This window comes from Canis lupus, chromosome 17 (genome assembly GCF_048164855.1).
Source record: "Canis lupus baileyi chromosome 17, mCanLup2.hap1, whole genome shotgun sequence".
NCBI lineage: Eukaryota > Metazoa > Chordata > Mammalia > Carnivora > Canidae > Canis > Canis lupus.
This window is the reverse complement of record NC_132854.1, coordinates 27,948,051-27,966,650: the sequence shown is the minus strand read 5'-3', so window position 1 is coordinate 27,966,650 and position 18,600 is coordinate 27,948,051. Positions and strand designations below refer to the sequence as shown.

General features: G+C 34.2%; 1 long non-coding RNA gene across 2 annotated transcripts in view; it reads left to right on the top strand.

Annotated features, from left to right (window-relative positions):
* The window catches only part of LOC140608348 (uncharacterized), a 106,323-nt gene that overhangs the window by 36,781 nt on the left and 50,942 nt on the right, over positions 1-18,600 (top strand). Inside the window, exons 4-5 of one of the 2 annotated variants that reach the window (XR_012010359.1) lie at positions 2,965-3,069; positions 5,383-5,580. The exons of the other annotated variant lie outside the window; for it this stretch is intronic. This is a non-coding gene — a long non-coding RNA (uncharacterized lncRNA). Of the gene's footprint in view, positions 1-2,964; positions 3,070-5,382; positions 5,581-18,600 lie in introns of those variants that run through there. 2 annotated transcript variants of the gene reach the window in all.

The following is an 18,600-nucleotide window of genomic DNA, read 5'->3' as shown; positions in this document are numbered from 1 at the left end:
GTAAATTTGTGTTCTTTAGAGATCCAGATGGAATGGCCGGTAAATGGCTGAAGTTCCCTACAGGGATATTTGGGAAAATATTTTAGGAAATGCTATAGAAAACCTTTCAGAATAGCAACACACAATTTTCAAATTGCCAATTATGGCTAAAGGGACTGTGACTCCTTAGTGGATAGGAAATTTTGAGCATCTTAATTGATGTATAGTTGGTTCTTTAGGAGAATTAATGCACCTTCACCATGATAGAATTCTCAATTATGCCCTGTGGGAACTAGGTTAAGACTAAGAAATCCCAAGCTTTTGTCTGCAAAATTCAGATGCACTTATGAAAATAATATACTATTTTGAATAGAATTCTTATAATTTCATTGTATAAAGTTTGAGAAACTCAGAAAAGATCAAAGATAAAAGTAACTAGATTCTGTTCCCTTTCTCCAAAAAACTATGGTTAATATTTGGATGTATGTTTTTTAGTGCTTCTATCATTTTCTTTATGACATATAGGTGCTTCCAATGTATGTCATTATCAAATAATGGCAATTTAATCATCTTCCCTATGTAAGACTAGTTCTTTTTTTAAAAATCTTTTTACATCATATGTAATTTTTAAAAAACTGCTAATGTAGAGAATAATGTTAATAGGGGTAATAGTGGGTAATAGTAATAATTGTTTCTGACTTTATTGGAAATATTTCTGTCATAATCAAATGTGACATTAACTATTGTTTGAGATAGATATCATTTTCTATCTCCTCTGTCTAGATACTCCTTACTATATTAAATAATTATCTCTTGATTCATAGCTGATATCTTATAAATGAATGTTGAATTTAATCACATGTATTTCAATTTCTATTAATATTGTCTATTTCATTTCATTTTTGATGCAATAGACTATATCAGCAGATTTTCTAATATTTAACAATTATTCTATTATTGGGGCTAACTATACTTTTCTATTGTATGTTGTTATCCTAAGATAGTAGTGGGTTTCATGGATTTGTGAAGATTTTACTCTATGTATAATTTAGATAGTCTTGTAGTCGTATTTCGAATAGCATATTTCGGAACCTTTGGCAAGAAAATTTTCCATTGTTGAAGTAGTTTAACCAAGCATCACATATTAATATTATTCATTAATACCTAAATACTCTGATTAAATTCCGTAGCTACAGACTTATTTTACTCAAACTTAACATTTTCTAATGATGTTTAACTAGATTCCCAATTTTCCCAAAGAATATTTAGTATAATCTTAGATAACTAAAATTCTGTAGAATGTTCTTCAGGAAATATTAATTTCCTGTTTTCCTGTGGGGGTATCTTTTATGATGCAAGGTTCTCTAAGGAAAGAAAGATGGTTTCATCTATTTTTGTGTGCCTGATTTAATTAGCACTGTAAATTTAAATAGCACTGTAATTCTTGACTCATTTAATTTGCTGATAAGCATATGTGGGAAGAATAAAGTTTTGTGTTAAAGGCACTTTTATGAAAACATTGCAAGTACTATCCTGGTTATAGTTCTGTTTCAGTTTTCTAATACTTCTAGAATAAATTCTGATCTTCTGTATCTTTCTCTGAAAATAATTGATACTAAAATATTTCAAATGCATTAACATAGAACTCTACTAATGTTCCATTATAACTAAGAAAAAACTCTTGTAGTTGTATCTTCTTTCAAAGATCTACTGCAGCATTTGCCATTTATTTTGTTTTAAATAATCTCATTACAAGTTTGTGTATTGAGGGCACCTGGGCAGCTTAGTTGGTTAAGCAACTGTCTCTTGATTTCAGCTCAGACCATGATATCAGGGTTGTGAGATGGAGCCTATGTCAGACTCCATGCTGGGTGTGGAGCCTGCTTAAGATTCTCTCTCCCTAAAAAAAAAAAAAAAAAAAAAAAAAAAATCTCTCTCCCTCTCCCTATACCCTTCTTCCCCAACCTCTCTCCCTCTCTTAAAAAGAGAGAGAGATAGAGAGAGGAAGAAGAAGAAGAAGAAGAAGAAGAAGAAGAAGAAGAAGAAGAAGAAGAAGAAAGAAGAAGAAGAAGAAGAAGAAGAAGAAGAAGAAGAAGAAGAAGAAGAAGTTGTTTATTTTATTAGTCTTTTTGATTAATCCTTTTTTTTTCCTGGCTCTTGAATTTACTTTTCAATTCTATTGTTATTTTGCTCTGTAATTTATTAACTTTTGTCTTTTCATTATTTCAGGATATTTTGTTCTTTACTTTCCTAATTTTAGTTGAATTCTGATATATCTTGATTATTTCTTATAAATGAAGGATTTTAAGATTATGAAGTATTGTTTCTTACAAATGAAGGAACCTAAGATTATGCATTCTGGGTATTATTTAAAAAATTCCCATAGGCAAGTAGCGTTCACACTTTATTATTTTAAAAGTAGTCTTAATTGCAATATTGCAGAGTTTATTTTTTCTTTGATTCAAAATTATTGGGAGTTTAGAAAAAAATATTTGCATGTGAAACAATTTTTTAAACTTTAGTCATAAAGTTCTGATTTTAATTAATTCAGTGGCCTTGAATTTTCTTTTCAGGTAACAATGGACTAAAATAAGTGCCTCCTTATTTTAGCTTGATGTGACAATATTTTTGGCCATAGCACATACACATCCATTTACTTCATCTTCAACTTACTCTTTTGGGACTTTGTTATTAATAGTCCTATGTCCTGGTGATTTTCAAGTCTATAAGGAAATGGATAATTGCCCTTTTTCAAAAAAGATTGAATAGCCCATCTTAGATCATTCTAATTATTGCAGCAGCTTCTTTAAATTCTTCTGCAGCATAATTATCTATATAACTGTGAACCTTTTATATCCATCCCTTATTTATTCTCATTTATTTCACAAGTACTTGGCATATTGTCTTCAAAGATAGCTACTGTCCAACTATCCTTCTGTCTAACTATACCTTTAGTAATGTGACTTTACCACTCCTTTTATCAAGACATGAAGTCTCTTCCCCCTCTCTTTGATCTGTGCTGGTCCTGTGATCTGCTATGACCAGTGGAATGCAACAGATGTGACATTGTGTGACTTCTGACCTTAAATGGTAAGAGGTTTTGGTGTTTCTATTTCTACCCTCAGGAAGATGCTCAGTCTAGACAACCATATGATAAGGGCAGATTACAACTACAGATTAAATGGGAAATAGGTGCAAGGATTAGAGCCCCATATATGTGAATGTGCCATCTTGGACTGTCCAGGCCCAATTATGCCAATGTCATTTGGAGCAAGAGCCAAGTTTTCTCTTATAAATCTCACTCAAGTTCCTGACCTGCAGAATTATGAGCAATAAAATGGTAGTTGTTTTGGCCACTAAGGCTTGGAATAGAGCCATTAATAAAACAGAGACAAAAAACAGGTAGGTATAAGGCATTAAAGGGAAAGAAATAATGTAAATTTTGATTGTGCCAATTTTTAAGGCAGTTTAATTTATTTGTTCTGAATTGTGTATCTTGGCCTTCTATGTTATAGTAAAATAAAATTACCAAATTAAAAAAAAAAACAAATAGTAAGGGAATGACAATTCCATATTTTCTATATCTAAGAAAAATATCACAAATTGAGGAAACGACTAACAAATGACAGCCCTACAAAATGTGGCATCAACATGCTATACAAAATCTGTGGTCTTTTCTCATGAGGAAAAAGCTAGCTTTGGAGTAAAGTATAATATTTCAAAGAAGATATGTACATCAATAAAGGTTTTATTGTTTTGATTCTTCCCTTCCTTCTTTGCTTCCTTCCATTCGTCCTTCCTTTTAGTGTATGGGCTGGCCATATATAAAAGAAAAGAACTCAAAGTACCAAAATGGATTTTTGGTCCTGTTCCTTTAAGTAACTAAATTCCACATTTTGATTGGTTGGAAACGATTTCCTACCTCACTGTCACCTCTGACAGCCACACATGGGAAGTTGTGTCTTTATTTATTTATTTTTATTTCTTCCATTAGTGTCTAAATAGCAGCAGCTTGTACTGAATTACTTCAGGGATAGTCTCTCCTTCTTTCAAAAGAAAGTCATTCATTAGGGTGCCTCACCTTTACCAAGAGACATGTTCTCAGCTTCATGATGGCTGGCAGCCAGAGAAGCAATTTCCTTTCTTTTAAAAGGGGTTGGAAAGCATCTGATTGTATCAGGAAGAGGTATTTCAGTTTTCAAGGTGAAAGGACACTTGCTTCTTTTATAGATAATGGAAGAAATAAGATACATTAGTGAAAGGCAGAGGGCATACCAATTAAAAGTATCCAGGAAGGGCAGGGCATAGTCTGTCCACATGTTATCTCAATGTAAATTAGCAGAGCAGGTAATAATACCAGTTTTCTCCTTTACAACTTAAATAATTCAAATTTTAAGACAGGTGTTTTAAAAACATTTTTGTCTTTACCAGAACAATTGATAATACAATATTTATTCTTAAATTTTGTTTCCCTTTCATAGACTAATATTTAATGTACAGAATTATTTAGCATGCCAGGAAAAAAAGCCCTTTCCATTTAACTTATTTTTACCCTGGCCTTTAGAATTCTGTTTAAGAGAAAGAAAACATGAAGTTTCCTAGAACTAGTGGGTGTAAGAATAGTAGCTATTGAAATTATCTGTAATTGTTATGAATCTAAGAAAAAACAACATAAAGGAAAACCCACACAGGTATTTAATTAATATTTATTGTCTACCCTTTCCCACAAATTCTTTCAAGCAACGCTGTTCAATAGAAATATGTGAGCCACAACTATGAGCCACCTGTGTAATTTTAAATTTTCTGGTAGGCATACTTGAAAAAAGAAAACAGCCAAAAGAAGCCTGCAATGTATTTGATTTAGCTTGATATACTCAAATGATATCACTGCAATAAGCAATCAATATAGACATTATTCATGAGATTAAAAAAATTTTAGGTGAGTGTAGTTGACACATAATGTTACATTAGTTTCAGGTGTACAACATAGTAGTTCAACTTTCCTATATGTTATGCTCTGCTCACCACAAGTATAGCTACATCTGTCACCATGCAACACTATTACAATATCATTAGCTATATTTCTCATGCTGTGCCTTTTATTCCTGTGATTTTTTTATTCCATAACTGAAAACCTGTCTCTCCTTCTCCCTTTCACTCATTTTGCCCATCCCCCCACCCCATCCCCTCTGCAACCATCAGTTTGTTCTCTATTTATAGGTCTGATTCTGCTTCTCATTTGTTTATTCTTTTTTTCTTTCTTTCTTTCTTTTTTTTTTTTTTTTAGATTCCTCATATGAGTAAAACCATATGGTATCTGTTTTTCTCAGCCTGGCTTATTTCACTTAGCAGGAGATAATTTATATTCTCTTTTATTCTGTCTTCAAAATCTATTGTGTATAGATGCTACATATGACATATCTCCTTTAACTGCAATAGCCAAGATATGGAAGCAACCTCAACGTTCATCAATAGATAAATGGATAAAGAAGATATATGTGATAATATACGTACAATGGAATAATACTCAGCCATAAAAAAGAATGAAATCTTGTCATTTGCAACAACATAACTCAAAATAATAAACTTCCATGCAAAGAATTGTCTAGAGCTTTATTTCTAATACACATTTGATTATGTAGAGGATACTTAGAGCTTTATGAGTATCATAGGATAAGCACCTACTCTTCTGTAGGAACTTTTTGAGATCAGATGTTACAAAACAAAAATGACACATATTATGTCCTAAAGGTGCTTACAGTCTAATGTAGAAATGTAAAAAAAAAATTCTTTGTTAAACGTGTAGCTATGCAGAGAGATACGTAGAGATGCAATGAAGAGGTGGTTACATTTAGTGGAGGGGAGGGGTTGTCCTAGAAGACTTCATACAAAAGTTGATTTTGAAGAAGCATTTTAATGTAGATGTTCCCAGTTGAGTATGGAGATGGGGAAGAAAAAAGGAGAATGTAATTCTGGAATGATGTTGCAATCTGAATGTAAGTACAGATGTGCAATCCAGAAGCTGGAAGAAATACACCATGGTTAAGGTGTAGAATGCAAGGTGGGATGACAAGAACTAAAGTGGGGTAAGTAGCTACTTGCCTAATTACGGAAAGCCATGAGCTAGTGGACTTGGACTTTATCCTACAGGTAATAGGAAGCTATTGAAAGATTTCAAGCCGTTGAGTAAAATGACAAGATTTGTATTCTAGGTTAGATAACCCTCATAGCACTGTGGAAGATGAATTAAAGATACAGGAAATGAGAGGGCTGATACTGGGAATTAGGGTATTACTTCTGTCTGTGAAAATGCTGGTGGGATGAGGCTTTGAGAAGAGACAGCAATGGGTGGGAAGAAGGGATCAAAGAAGGATAAGGAGAGAGATTAGCAAAATGTAGGTATAGTTGACAGATGTGGGGCTAAGGACAAAGAAGGATACTAGGATTATTCCCAGGGTTGGTCCTTTATTTCCATGTGAATTATGATGGTTTTCAAGAAAAAAAAGAACCCAGAAAGATAAGGAGATCTGGGAACAATTCTGTACACAATTCTTGTCAACAGTTAACAGTGACATGGAATACCCATAGGTCAAATGAAATAAGGACTGAAAATAGCCCGTTAGAAAATAGTGACCTTTACTGGAACATCTACAGTCATGGGGAGAATATAAACTTATTTTAAGTCATTTGAAGGAGTTAATGGCAGACAATAGAGACAGCAATTTCAGATCATTCTTTTGAAGATTCAGTTACCAAGGGGAGAAGTATGTGTGCAGTAGCAATTGATGGACATGATGAGGTAGGGTACGATTTTCTTGATTACTTAATTAATCTATAATATGGGAGAGCCATTGGGGCGCCTTGGTGGCTCAGTCTGTTAAGTATTCAACTCTTGATTTCTGCTCAGGTCATGATCTCAGTGTCGTGAGATGGAACTTCATATGCAGCACCGCACTGGGCATGTAGCCTGGTTAAGATTCTCTCTCTTTCTCTTCCTCTACCCTTCCCCTGTTCACTCTGTCTATCTCTAAGAAAAAAAACTGGCGGGGGTGGGGTGGGGTGGGGAGCCATTCTAAGCATGTTTATAGCCCATAAATTAGGAGGCAAAAATGAAAGAGAAAAATTATTCAGAAAGAAAATATACCTGTTGGACGAAGTTCATATCAAGCATAAAACCTAGCTTTGAGGAGGAAAAAAGACAGTTTCCTCTAATATTAAAGACAGGTGATATGGTCGTGCAAACTCTCATTTAAAATCTGATCCTCTCAAAGGTAGCAGTTTCTGAGAACATTACATGAGATGATATGTGCTAAAGTGCTCAACACACATGATTGATTAATGCTGATTTATCTATCTGCTCCAAACCTTATAATTTTCTCTTTTCAATTCTTGTATCTTGTAATTTTTTTCCCCAACATTTTTCTTGGCACCAGAAAAATTCCCTCTGAAAAAACCATTAGTAGAGATTCTGGTTTCAATTACTATGATTGCCCATTACTTCATCAACCTCAGCACTCAGCAGTCACAGACCTGGTTAGTTTTAAGTGAGAGCTTCTTTCTCCAGGCCCAGAACTTATTCCAAGCTTGCTCCAATATGACATACTGTTTCATAAAAAAACAAAAAAACACTAAGTGCTTCAATTCCAACAAAATTATTTCTCAAAGTTGCTTCTAAAACAAATAAGTAAGGAAGTAAAATAAGTATAATCTTGATAAAAATTTGCATGCCAATATTTCTACAAGACTGTTAATGGAAACAATGTCTATTTCTCTCTCATTTTTTCTGCATCTACTAATCAATTTCAAATCCTTTATTCATTTTTTTGGATATTTACCTATATATTTTGGAAAAAAATAGTCTTAAATTACTTTAATAATCTAGCTGTGCTTTCCTCATTTTTGATATTATATATTCACTTACTGTAGTGAAAAATGAAATTTAATTCCTTCATAATCCCCAATATCCTTCACTTTCTTCTCCCATTTTTCCAATATGTTTATTTTTGTCTGGTCAATAATCAGTTTTTTACATTATTATGTGTGCATAAATATTTTTCACAGCTAACTCCTATAAATTATTATGTGCACATATCCCTTATTGAATACTTCTTATTTTGGTTTTGCTTTTAATTGAGTTAAAAATTGTGTGTGTAGGTGTGTTATATTGGTTGCTTCATTTTCTATATGCCTATTACTTATTTATCTCTAAACTATGCCAGAGTGCAAATGTCTTTTCAATATTTTAAACATATAGGCATTTATAGTAATACTGTCTTCTCTGCGGTATGCTGGGACAGTTTTCTCTCTCTTCTGGACCGACTCTCTCTGGGCCCCTTTGCATCACTATTGTAGTTTTGAGATCTTCCCTCATCATCATCTAGAAATTCCCATTGTTTTTCACCTGCATTTGTTTTCTGTGTGTATGTCTATGTTTTTCTTTTTCTTGACATACACCCTTTTTTTGGTGACTTCTATTAATTTCCTAAGAAAGCACTCAGGGAGATCGTTTGTGGTACTTTGTAAATATGTGTGTCTTTATTCCATTCTCACACTTTATTCCCAGTTTGACTGCTATAAAAATACAGGATAACAATAATCCTGATTATTCAATTGTTTTATTTATTTGCTTATCTAGTGTTGCTGCTGGCAAGTTAGAAGCCATTCTGTTTTCTTTCCTCTCTGGAAGTTTCATTCATGTTATAAATTCTATTTTATTTTATTTTTTGAAAGATTTAATTAATTAATTTATTTGAGAAAGAGAGAGAGAGAGACCACACGAGTGAGGGGAGGAGCAGAGGGGGAGGGAAATGAAAGGGGAGAGAATTTTTTTTTTAAGACTTTATTTATTTATTCATGAGAGACACAGAGACAGAGAGTTAGCAGAGACACAGGCAGAGGGAGAAGCAGGCTCCATGCAGAGAGCCCGATGTGGGACTCGATCCCAGTACTCCAGGATCATGCCTTGGGCTGAAGGCAGGCACTAAACCACTGAGCCACTCAGGGAGCCCCATGGGGAGAGAATCTCAAGTAGACTCTCTCCTGAGTTGGAGGCACCTTGAGATGGAGACCCGAACTGAAACCACTGAGCCACCAGGCATCCCATACTCTAAATTTTAAAGTGATATGCATTGGTGTGGGTATCCCCTCCCACACACACACAGTGTTAGGCATTCTATGGACTTTTCACTCTGAACTTCAGTTTCAAAACATTTGTTAAAATATCTCCTTGATAATCTCATCATAATTTCTTCTGGTCTCTCTGGTTTTCCTATTATTCAGATAATGAACTTCTTAAATTGGTGCTATATTCTTTTTCTTCCTATTTAATTTTCTACATTTAAGCTTTTTAATTCTAATTAGTTAGAGTTTTCCTTGAGTTAAAATTCAACATTTTCTAGTTGATTTCTTCATTTCTGCTATCATACTTTTAATCTCCAAAAGTTTTCCTTTACTTGTCTGGATATTTATTTATTTTAATATCACAGTCTTTTTTTTTTCTTCCGAGGAAATAAAATTTCCTTGTTCTGGGAGGTAGATGTTAAATGCACACACACACACACACACACACACACACACACACACACACACAGTTTTCTGCTGCTTTCATAATTTTATTTTGTCCACATTTGTTATTTCTGTTTGTTGGGCTCTGTCTTTCACCTTAGAGGCTTTCTTGGGTGTCTGGGGATACTTGGCTGCTCATAAATATGTAAGAATGAGTCACTAAACATCTAATTAGATACTTATGGGCTTGTCAACTGGTGCGCCTCCTTGGTGGGTGATCTGGCTCTGCTGTTTGGTCAGTGAACTCCTGACTGTTAATGTTTTTCAGGTATTTTCTCTTAGTCTGGTTCAATTCCCCAGAGAAGTATTGGACCTCATACCAGAAGAGTCTAGTACTGGCTGCTAGTATTCATGGGGTTAGGTTAGGGGAGAGATGAGGGAGAACTTATGGGTTCTGTGTGCAGTCCATGAAGTTAGAAATGCCCTAGCTGGGCCCTGTGTTCTCTACTGCAGCATCTCCTCTGACTCCTCTTTTACAGAAAGTAAATCCCAGCCTTCCATGGAAGTGGAGGTCACCTAGCTATCTGCAATGCAGTTGGGGATCGGGTTCTCCACTTACAGACATTCAATAATCCTCTTGTATTACCCCCACCTTTATCTTTAGGTTCATAGATATCCAGTGGTGGCAATTCTGGAGAATTTCTGAGTTTTGCAGTACAAATAATTTTGCTTCTGCTTCTGGACATTCTTTATGAATGTTTTAGAATGCACCTTTCTCTAGGCTTATACTCTTTGCAGTTGCTCTTTGTATATTTACTTCCTGGTTTCCAAAATTGTGTTGCAATATCTTTCCTTGCATAACATTTGTATTTGTCATTTAATGCCTTAAAATCCCCTGAGTTATTTCAGTAGTGTCATGAAGAAGCAGACGTAAGAATGAGTTGTACAATGTAGCCCATTTAGAACACACACACACGCACACTTTTTTTTTTTCATTCCATGACTGAAAACCTGTACCTCCCACTGCTCTTCACCCATTTTGCCCACCTCCCATTCCCTTCCCCTTTGGCAATCACCAGTGTGTTTCTCTATATTTAGAACATATAAGTTTTTGATATAACTTCTTAAGATATAGCATTATATAAGAACACTGCTCTAAGCATGGAAGTCACAACTTTTAAATGTTTTATAAAATGCAAAAAACCAACATAAGTTTCTAAAGGTGATAAAATTGAGTCATGAATCCCTTCAGTAACAAATAATCTACATCTATTTCTATGTGCTTCACACATCTCTTAATAACCATGAAGGGATTATAGTATTCTCAGTAGATCAATTCCATACTTCTTATTAATCATTCTAACTTTTATAATGCTAAAAGTGCCAAAATATCTCCTCATTGCAGCTGCATATTCACGGTCCAAAACATTCTTTCCAGTATGACTTGATTATTCTCATCAACTTTGTAACAACCTTCATATGTGAGGTGAGAGAGTGAAGAAATCAATCTTGCCATCAATAAGAGTGGACTAGGAGTTCCAATGAGAACTCAGAAACAGTGCACTAGTTGTGAGGAAAGTTAGTTGGGAGAGTGTTTTGCTCATTCTATAGCAGAAACAGGAATAAAAAAGAAAAGAAAAGAAAATTAGAGTAAAAATATTTGGAAACATGACTTTCTCATTTTCAAGATCTGATGAAATATTTAATAATTTCAAAGGATAGATAAATACCAAGTCAAAGAAACAGACATAGCAGTAAATGTTAAAACCCAGGCAAAGGTGCAAATATCTGTATTGAGTCTTGTTGATATGGCTTTAAACCGATATGCCAGTAGAAAAGAATAAGCAGCCTGTAAATTAGAACCCAAGAACTGCCTCCATTCTTGTAAGGTGCAATCCTGAGGTTTTAATAATTTCTTTTTTTTTAATTTTTTTTCATTTATTTATGATAGTCACCCACACACAGAGAGAGAGAGGCAGAGACATAGGCAGAGGGAGAAGCAGGCTCCATGCACCGGGAGCCCGATGTGGGACTCGATCCCGGGTCTCCAGGATCGCGCCCTGGGCCAAAGGCAGGCGCCAAACCGCTGCGCCACCCAGGGATCCCCGGTTTGAATAATTTCTATGAGTTAAAATAGTCCACAGCAGTGAGTGGTTTATAGGAAATCTCTATATGGCAAAAGAACTTGAAGAAAGAGAGTTCTCTTGAGGCCCAACCACCTTTTTTCAAGTTAATGGGATAATGCCTGAATAAAGCCTCAGGCAGATATTTAAAAAGAAAAATTAAGGAAAATATGAAGTTAGAAAAAATATACCATTTCTCCAAATAGCCTTCTTCCTAATGCACTTTGGATTACATGAATTTTAAAAAAAAATTTACATGAATTATTTTCCCCAAAAAGTTTATATATTTTTATGCCCCATATCCCTCTGTAAAGAAAAAAAAATCTTATTCCTATTGCAGAACCCAGAAAATGAAGCATAACACAAAGATTCATGGGAGTGAGGGATGGTGAGATGCTCTGAAATTAATCAGAACAAAATGAAGAATATTCATGTTCCTTTTCTCTTGGTTCTATTTCCAAATATGCCTTCTCACATTAGTGTAGAAAAATATTTGTTAAGTGCTTCATGGCATGTAATTCCATTAGATAAGTTATAGAAAAAGAAAGATATATTTAAAATGACATCCAATTCTGAATTTTAAAGCCAAAAGAGAAAGAAAAGTAAATAACTTTAGAAAAAAGTAGAAAATAAAAACACTACACAAAATTTTTAGGAAACTGCAACGCAGAACCAATTCTAAGGGGAAAAAATGTCTATGCCAATTAAAAAATTAGTGGAAATATTTGTATGACTCATGAACTCAAGAGATCTCAAAAGCTATCCAATGTACTTTAGTAATTTGTAAAAAAAATTGAAAATTGGTCCAACCGTCCAATTCCATTTAGCTTAAGAAGATGTAAATTGCATAATGCTGACCATAGTTGAAGCAGAGATTTCATTACCTAGGTCAGTTATATATCTATCATTCATTTATTGCTTTATTCTTTCAACTTATAAACAATTACTTAGTATTTATTGTCAGACGGGTGCCAGGACATTGAAGAGGAAAAAACACATAGTTTTCATTTCCTTAGGAGTTCAGAAAGTTGGAGAAGGTGAATGTCTGGATTTATAATTGTAGAACTGCTATGTGATGAGTTTGTATAGAGGTGGAATATTAAGAGTTGTGGTGGGGAGAAGAAAAGGAAGGTTTCAGAAGTTATGTTTGATTTCAATCTAAGTATATCTAAGTTCTTAACACTAGACCAGTGGGAAATTATTGCAGGTAGAAAAAATGTGCAACAGCACAGATCATGAGATGGTATGGATTGTCTTTTGGAAATTGCAGAAACACTGCAGATTTTCAGAAAGTTGAGAGAAAAGTGTTTGAAGGGACTTACATATGCTAAGCCAAGGAATTTCTATTTTAGTATAGGTATGAGTGAATCACTTAAAGCCTTTTTAAAAATATCTTATTTATTTATTTGAGAGAGAATGAGAGCCAGAGAGATCACAGAGGGAGAGGAAGGGGGAGAAGCAGACTCACCACTGAGCAGTGAGTTCGATGTAGGGCTTGATCCCAGGACCCTGAGATCATGACCTGAGCTGAAGGCAGATGCTTAACTGACTGAGCCACCCAGGTGCCCAGAGTCACTTAGGGATTTTAAGAGGGAGATAGAAATGATTTAATTTGCCTTTGAATCAATCTCCAGTAGGACCTTAAAAGGTGAACTGGAAAGAATTGAGCAGTTATGCAGAAAGAAAAGTAAATAGCTATTGCAATAAGAGAGGAAAGAATAATCTTAAGAGAGATTTAAAAGTTTGAGCTATTGGGTTTTTATCATTGATTAGATACAGAGGAAGAAAGAAACCAAGAATGATTACCTGGTTTTTAGTGTGGCCAAATGGTGACTGATGTTTCTATTACTCACTTAAGTAGAAAAGAGCAGAGGGAAGACAATGAATTTGGTTTGAGTAAATTGGATAAAATAATTTACTTAAATACTAAAACAAGCAGAGATTTTAGAAAAAAAAATTATTCTTTGAAAATAAATAAGTCTTTCTTTTTTTTTTTTTTTTAAGTCCTGGAAATGTGTTACTAACATCAATTGATTTCCACGTATCCATACATCTATCTTTCCCATTCCTGGAATTGGTTATTACTTAAACCTACTTTCTTTGGAACATTGACTTTGGCAAATAGCCTAAAGAGGTATATAAATTTAGGAAAGTCTTTGCAGATGGAAATTCCGCTTTCTCCATTTTATGACCATTAATATCCTTCCCTTTTCTTGACCATGAAGAGGAAGAATTCAATTAGAGGACACTTTTAGGTTTGAACTTTGCCTTATAATAACTGGATTTATTTAGTTATCACAGAATAAACAGATGTGTCTAAAACCACCTTCTATTTCCCAATGCAATATTGTTGATCTCTATTTTCTTTTCTTTTTGGAACAGGGACCAGACAAATGGTGACCAGACGGTCCAGTCTGGAAAGGCATAATTTCTAACTCTGATTTAAGTGGGAATGGAAAAATTCCTCAGAGGAAAATGGGAATTTAACTCAAGATAGTAGTTTCCATGTGTGAGAGGGTTTTAATTTCTCCAAAGGAAGACAAATAGGAGTAACAGAAAAAAAAATCATTTAGGATTTAGGAATGATAAATTTATTTTTAGGGAACCTATCTGAAATAGCTGTTTCTTGCTTGTGTATATTTGTAATAGTAGGAATAATTAAACTTTTTTTAGGTTTTAGAATTTCCCATCAATACTTCAGAAGGAGTTAGCTGAGCTGACAGATTTGATTATTCAAAGTGGTCAGTCTCATTTTTTATTTCACTTTGACATAAGACTTGGCACAAGTCTATTACAAGCTATGCTCATTTATTGCTGTACTTCTGAGTTATAAATCTGGTTTACATCTATGGAAAATGTAGTGTAGAATTGAAGACATGTCCAATTATCTGGGCAATTTGTTTTATGAACTTACACCAAATTAAATAGAAAGCATAGCCAGTATTTGTTCTTCCTCTGTGGGCTGCAAATCAGTTTTTTTTTTTTTTTTTTTTTTAAAGCCGTCTTCAACAGGGGCATTGAAAGTTCTGGCTTTTGAGACTATTTCCTGAATGTGTTCTGATTAAAACAGGATCTGAAAGTCTGATTGATAGTCTCTATTTCCTTTCTTAATGTCACAAATACATTCAGAATGTTGACTCCTATGAAAGGTAGAATTGCTGAGCTGGATTGCATTGCCTTCAGCATTCTTCATATTAGTTAGAGGAAATGATTTGACTAAGCACTTAAATCATGGATATGCAAGGCTGGTTTTCTCAGGAAATAGTTATTGAAAGGGATTTTGGGAGTCTCTCATCTATAAAAATGAAGTAAAATTCAGCCTAGGATGAGTAATCAAGATGTAAATATTGCACATATATGCTTTTGACTTTTACAAAATAGAGTGACTCATTTGATCAAGCATCATATGTAAAGATGAATTGTTGAGCATTTGTCTGCTGGTACTAAGCGGGTACTACTAAACCCAGGATATAAGACTCTGACATTATTGGAGATGATGGTGGCAAACTGCTGTTTTGATTTGACTCTGTTTTGGGGAGAGAAAGGAGTCTGCTGAATTAAAACAAAACAAAACCAAGCAAAATAATAGGGAAGACTTTAAGTTCTTGAAAACTTTTCTGATAATAGGATTCTTAATTGTATATGTTTGCATTTAAGATGACTTGTTAGAATGTCTGTGTATCCAGTTCCACAGCCTGCTTGATAAAAGTGTTGAGAACTTCTGCTGTGACTTATACTCCATTGTATCTCCCATTACATTCAGAAACATAAACATTTTCTTAAAGGCTGGTTTTCTTGTTCTGAATGTTTCTTGTCGTCTCCAGGCATTGACATTCACCCAGGGTTGTGCTGCTTCTTTAATGCAAGATCCCACACTCACCTATCTTTGAAGTTGAACTCTTGTTCTCTAGAGAGGGGGTGGCTCCAGGAGGCTAGCCCTTTCGGTTGTCCATGGAATGTCCTTAGCAGCCTCCACTGCTCCCAGGCCTGGAGGGCCATCATGGAGCACCCAGTTGTTAGTAAGGGCTTATATTTGCATTTCCTGGGTTATATTTTCCCCTCTTCATTGTATTCCCATCTCTATTTCCATTACTTAGCAATTCTACATGGTCTCTGATCTAGGGAGGGTTTCTTACCTTATTTATTTATTTTTGCATAGCTATCTGTTTATTGATTTTAAGTGTATCTTCTATCAACTTACGGGTTTGACATTGTTCAAGCTGACATATTGAATGAAATCAATCTTTTTTTTTAGAGCTTAATTGAGATAATTGTGCTTACTTAGGAATTTTCATTGCTACCTCAGTCCAGACTTGCCTGTAAGATTCACCACCAATTGTCTTTTTACTGGAGATAGTTACTGTCATGTGCATTCAGAGCCTGACCATATGTGTAGAATCACCACTGAATTATTTCTATTTCTTTTAAACAGTAACAATTTATAAATCTCAAGAACATATGTATTAAATAATTTTTAAAAATTAGCTATCCTATTTTTTTCTATTCTCTTATTATTATTCCAGGCCTTATATATACCCAGTTTTTCTATTAGAGAGGGCCAAAATGGTATTAACAGGGAGAAATATTTTAAAATCCAAAAGTAATGAACACTTTTAAAGTAATTTGCCAATGAAAAATACTTCTTAGGTTCAAATCTGCAATCGTATATGGCAAATAGATTAGCACAAATAGAGTTAGAAAATAGTCTTTTGTGCTAATAGCAAGATTTAATCACCTGGTAAAAATAATTTATTTTTGTGGATGAGGGTTTTATTCCTTAGAGGATGGTCAATACCCGCTTTTGTCATATATTAAAATTTAAAACTATTTCTCAGGAGAGCTATTACAAAAGCCTTAAAAGGAATCTCCTTATTCCCATATACATTTCCTGATCTGTTTTTCTTTCTGCTGTTAAAATTGAGTGGATGCTATATTGAAACTTATCCTCATTGCTTTTTATTCTCTCCAGAATTAATCACGTCATAGTCTATTTTTCTCCATTTATTATACTAATTTGCTTTTAATTTGACAGTTTTTCTTATGTCTCAATGCATTGTTTTGACAGTGAGTTACTCATCAAGATTTTACTTGAAAAAAGAAAATGATAATTCATGTTCACATGTTAAACTTAACTCATTTTAGTTTCTTTTTATTTCACAGTCCTATGTGCATTACAATGACAGAGACTATAACTGACAAGATAATGGATTAAACTTTATAAATTGATCTAGCTAAAGAAGGTTCATTGGATACCTAAAACTAAACTGAGAGCAATTTTTTTTTTAATAAAAGAATGCCTGAAAAAAAAAAACCCCACAAAAGAGAGAAAATCACTTATTTGAAAAAAAGCCAATACTTCTTTTGCTAACTAATAACAAACTAACTTATATACCACTTAGTCCTGTTTTTCCTCATGACATATGTGACCTGGATAGGTACACCATACACTGGCTTATGAGTAATATTATTTTTCCTTAATCTATGCTCTGTCTCCTCCTTTCTCTGCATATTTGCCTTAATTAATGAACTTTTTTGTTTTCAGTCCCTTTCTTCCCTATAGTGTCTGCTCTTATTTTTCATGTGTATGGGGGAAAGGGACAAAGAGTCAATTGTCTATCTTCCTTTCTTTCTTTATCTCAGGTATTTTATTTTTTTAAAATATTTATTTGTTTATTTGAGAAAGGGAGAAAGAGCAAGAGAGAGAGAACTCATAAATGGAAGGAGTAGCAGAGGGAGAGGGAGAGAAAGAGAATCTCAAGCAGACTCCTTGCTGAGTGTTGAGTATAGAGCCAGTGATGGGGCTTTATCCCACAACCCATGAGATCATGACCTGAACCAAAACAAGAATCCAACAGGTAACTAACTGAGACACCCAGGTATCCCTCAGGTATTTTAATAATAACTCCTGACATAGCTTTGATGATGATGATGAGACTTTGCACATTCTTTTCCATCTTTCCTTACTTCCTATTCTCTCTAAAGTATGATAAAGAAGATCTAGAGGTTAAAACTCTTTGATTCTATCATTTCTGGAAAGAGCCTTTTGTTTGCCAATGTTTCTAAGCCTATTAAGTAAAGGGATTCAACAGCCTGAAGCGGGTGTGGTGGGCAGCTCACCCAGAGGTCTTTACTGTCATCAACCTACATCCCTTGAACTGGATTCTGTCTAAAAGACAGACTAGACAGGAAATTCCTGCCTCATTCTTTGTCCCTTTTCTTCTTAGGAAGACCAGTTTGAAATGGAGTCTATAGTAGTAGGATGTTTTCTTCTGATATAGATTCAAAAGATTTCACAGCTTTTTTTTTTTACAAGTCCATGTAGGGACCTATGGAGTCCAACCAAATAATTCCTTCTCCCTTATCTCAGGGGAACAATTAAAGAAAAAGATTGAAAGCACTATAATTTTTGAGTGTGAGTTTTAGGAACAGAGTAGAAAATGTTACCTTAACTCAATATTTAATTTTTTTTAAGTTTTCTTTTTTTAAAAAAAAAAGATTATTTATTTCAGAGACAGAGAAAGAGTGCAAGCATGAACAAGGAGAGGGGTGGAGGGAGAAGCAGGCTCCCTGCTGAGCAGAAAGCCTGACCTGGAGCTGGATCCCAGGACCCTGGGATCATAACCTAAGCCTAAGGCAAACGTTTAGCCAACTGAGCCACATAAGTGCTCCAAAATTTCATTTTTGGCCAAGACCCCTGTTTTTATGGCAATTATTTACTTAATTTTTAAATATTTTTGGGTCTTCAGGATCATACTAAGATCCATGTTTATATGACAGAGAAATGTAATGTTCTTTTTACGGACTTGAAAATCTTATTCTAGTATACGTCATTTAAAATTCTTATGAAATGGTTAGTACAAATTCTGTAGAATTTGGATGGGATTTTAGCATGACTGTGCTTTAAAAATTATTCTTAAATAAGGTCTTTATCATGTTAAATACATAGCTGCTATTTTACCACTTCTTTGAAGCACTGTTCTCAACAACAGGTTGA